At 40.8% G+C, this 4,180-nt stretch overlaps 1 non-coding gene across 1 annotated transcript; it reads right to left on the reverse strand.

Annotated features, from left to right (window-relative positions):
* Positions 1-3,158: 3,158 nt before the first annotated feature.
* LOC128044018 (U6 spliceosomal RNA) lies at positions 3,159-3,262 on the reverse strand. The gene has a single exon (XR_008199010.1). It is a non-coding gene; the product is annotated as a U6 spliceosomal RNA (small nuclear RNA).
* Positions 3,263-4,180: the final 918 nt, after the last annotated feature.

Below are 4,180 nucleotides of genomic sequence, written 5' to 3' on the forward strand. Positions count from 1 at the left end.
GTCTTTAACTTTGGTCAATTTGATTAATATGTGTCTCAGTATATTCCTCCTTGGGTTTATCCTGTATGGAACTCTCAGGGCTTCCTGGACTTGAGTGACTATTTCCTTTCTCATGTTAGGGAAGTTTTTGACTATTATCTTTTTCAAATATTTTCTCAGGCCCTTTCTGTTTCTCTTCTCCTCCTGGGGCCCCCATAATGTGAATATTGCTGAATTTAATGTTGTCCCAGACATCTCTTAGATTGTCCTCACTTTTTTTCATTCTTTTTTCGTTATTTTGTTCCCCTGCTGTGATTTCCACCGATCTTCCAGCTCACTTATTCATTCTTCTGCTCATTTATCCTGTTATTGATTCCTTCCAGTGTTATTTTCATTTCAGTTATTGTATTTGTTCTTTAAATCTTCTAGCTCTTCATTAAACATTTCTCATGTCTTTTTAGTCTGTGCCTCCCTTCTTTTTCCAAGATCTTGGGTTATCTTTACTGTCAATACTCTGAATTCTTTTTCAGGTAGATTGCCTGTTTCCACTTCACTTAGTTGTTCTTCTGGGGTTTTATCTTGTTCCTTCATCTAGAACATATTTTTCTACTGTGTCATTTTGCCTAACTTTCTGTGTTTGTGGTCTCCATTCCTCATGCTACAGAATTGTCATTAGTTCTGGAGTCTGCCCTCTTATGGGTGAATTTGGTCCAGGGGCTTGTGCGAGCTTCCTGGTGGGAGGGACTGGTGCCTGTCCACTGGTGGGTGGAACGGGGTCTTGTCACTCTGATGGGCAGGGCCATGTTAAGGGGTGTGTTTATTGGCAGCTGTTGGCTCAGGATGACTTCAGGCAGCCTGTCTGCTGATGGGTGGGGCTGTGTTCCAGCCTTGTTGGTTGTTTAGCCTGAGGTGTCCCAGCATTGGAGCCTGCAGGCTGTTGGGTGGGACCAGATCTCAGTGCCAAAATGGCAACCTCCAGGAGAGTTCATGCAGATGAGCATTCCCTGGCACATCTGCCACCAGTGTCCTTGCCTCCGCAGAAAACCACAGCTGACTGCTGCGTCCTCAGGAGACTCACAAGTAGGTCTGGTCCAGGCTTCTGTGGGGTCATTGCTTTGCCCCGGGTCCCAGAGTGAAAGCTTGTGTGAGCCCTCTAAGTAGAATCTGTTTCCCTCAGTCCTGTGGAGCTTGTGCACTCAAGCCTAGCCTGTTTCAAAGCCAAGTGCTCCTGGGGCTCCTCTTTCCAGTGCCAGACCTCTAGGCTGGGGAGCCTGATACTCAGAACTCTCACTCCTGTGGGAGATCCTCAGCAATATAATTATTTTACAGTTTGTAGATCACCCACTTGGCAAATATGGGATTTGACTATATCACAAAAGTACCCCCCTACCATCTTGTTGTGGCTTCTTTGGGGTAGAATGTCTCTTTTGGTAGGTTTGAATCTTTTTTTGTCAGTGGTTGTTCCGCAGCCAGTTGTGATTTTGGTGTTATCATGAGAGAAGGGGAACTCAAGTCCTTCTACCTGCCATCTTGTCTCTAGCTTTGACAGTTTTTTAAATTATCTGCTGTGTGTTTATATACACACCTTAATATAGTATAATGGTTAAGAGATTAGGAAAATCTGCTTTCATCTCTTCCTTCAAGTCACTTAATTGCTCTAAGGTTCAGTTTCCTTATCTAGAAAGTGAGAAACTATCTTATAATATTAAGAAATGCATTAAATGAGACAATGTACTTAGCCTGACTTATTCTAAGTACTCAATAAGTGGTAGCCACTATTAGTAGAAGTAGATATTTATATAATAATCCAAAATTAACTGGAACCAAACTGACCAGAAGGGGATTAACAACTATACATTATTATAGCAGAATTTCTGTATCAGAAATGTAAAGCAGACTCTAGACAGGGGTCACTTCATGTGCTGTCAGTCCGTCATACTTCACAGGCCTGGGAAATGGAAATTCCTGTTGCTTCAGTAATCAAAAAAATTATTAGATTCAATTTGAAATCATAGAATCAAGACCTCATATATAGGGCAGGCCAGAGCACTGGAGTGGGGTGCCATGCCTAGTGTCTTTCAACTCTTTGGTTCTTTATTGCTTGAGGAGTAATCATAATCTCTATCTTAAGGTTTTGAAAGAGATGTTACATACTTGTACTTTTCAGCTTATCTTATCGGACAACTGTTTCCTTTTAAGGTGATCTTAGGGGAGCCACTAAAGTTCAGAGATCACTTCATTACACTCAGATTCTGAAAGTCCCATCTCAGAATCAAACACCAGTGTGAATAGTTCATTTGCTCCCCAGCGTATTTCCCTTCCTTTGTATTCCCCATTATTTGTGAGGTAGTTATTCTATTTATATTACAATTTTTAGTATTGAAGTTGGAAAAGCCAGGTGGTTCTTTCAAATTTCAAATAATAGGATTCGCTTTCCCATAACTGCCAGAAGTGAATGCTGTGTTCTTTGTCTCAGTCATATTAGTTGCACTCGTTCACAGGAAAAATGAAGTTTAGAGGGAAAAAAAGACAGTCATACTCCAAAAACCTGAAACAAGGGGCTCTGAAATTTCAAAGAATTTTCACATACATCACATCATTTTACCCCAAAGCAGCCCTAGGAAGGAAGAAGAAACTGACCTCCCACATAACAAATGCACGGCTGAGACACAGAGACCTGACTCTAAGGTCTCAAAAGCTGGAGGTGGAAGGATCTGTTTCAATCACACTTATTGAATTGCATTTTAACCCTTAGTGTCTTCCTTCATTTGACAAATTATTGAGCATCTTCTCAATAAGGAGAAGGCAGGGTGTGAGTCTAGCTGAAGATACAAATGTCAGTATACCACATAATTCCTGTGTCTCAGGGAGCTTATAGCCTTTTGGGGGTGGAGGCAAGTGCACAAATAACTCTAGAACTAGACAGAAAGCATGTGCTAGTCAAGAGCTTAACTTAATGCATCACGGGGATCCAAAGATACCGTGACACTGGTTGAGCCTTACTGCCTCACAATCACAAATCAAAAGGTTTCCCTCTTTCTGAGTGAGATTTGCAATGTTTCTCAAAATGAAAGTTAAGGAGCACCTGCACTAGAATCACCTAGACTGGTTTTTATACACAGACTCCTGGACTCCAGGCGATCAAAATAAAAGTCTCTTGGAACCCAGAAAATTTTTTTAAAAATATGGAATGCTTCATGAATCTTCATGGCATCCTTGCACAGGGGCTATGCTAATTTTTTCTGTAGGCTTGAATATTAGTATTTGTGTTGCCAGAGCAAGCATGGAAATCTGTAGTTCTGACAAGCTTCAAGGTCATTCTGATGCACATTCAGGATTTAGATTTGGGTCTTTAAAAGCATATACTCATATATATAAGAATGTATTTTTATAAAGTAATATGAAGATTAAATCATAAGATGCCATTCACTTTCGTCATACTCATTTACTCCATTTAACACTGCCCCATGCATGTTGATTCATTAGAATACTATTAGTCTTGGAAATACTTTTTTATTACAAAATTCTCTCTCAAACTCTTTCCCTTCCTCCCTCCCCCTTTGTCATCTATTACCAAACTCTGCAATACATTTCCTTAATCTCTCAGTCAAAGAAAAACTGTTACTGACATCCCTGCACAGTCCTGGTGAGTTTGCATCAGCATTCATACTAAGCATGTTCTTTGGTGTTTTCTTGAATTAAGTGTGCTTACAGTGTGTGGCCTTTCTGCATGGCATTTTCTGGTGCATTCCGGTAAATAGTTTTGACTAACAGTGCTATCAAAATATATAGTGCAGCTACTGCCATAAGAAATATAAAGAGCATCATGTTGGGTGTTAAATTTTTGTAACAAAGGGAAAAGGATCAGCAGAGGTTCAGGGTGGCGGAAAGCTTTTGACGTTAGAAAGGGATCACAAACATACCTCTACCAGGGAGGATGAACTAACAAGTGGTAACAGGAAGAACCTATGGTTTGTGACATCTGGGGATTTGAAGAGAAGAAAAAACCCACTTAAGAGGAATTTGACCAGAAGAGCTTGTTCACTTACGTTCTCCTGGAACGGACATGGCCACAGTTAACAGGGAACACTGTCAGTGCTGCTGGGATTACCCCTCCATACCTGGCAGTGTTTCACTGTAGTCAAAGGAAACAGCTACAAGATGCTAAAGCAGCAGTTCTTGAACCTCAGAGAATCACCTG

This window comes from Budorcas taxicolor, chromosome 2 (assembly GCF_023091745.1).
Source record: "Budorcas taxicolor isolate Tak-1 chromosome 2, Takin1.1, whole genome shotgun sequence".
In the NCBI taxonomy this organism is placed as follows: Eukaryota; Metazoa; Chordata; class Mammalia; order Artiodactyla; family Bovidae; genus Budorcas; species Budorcas taxicolor.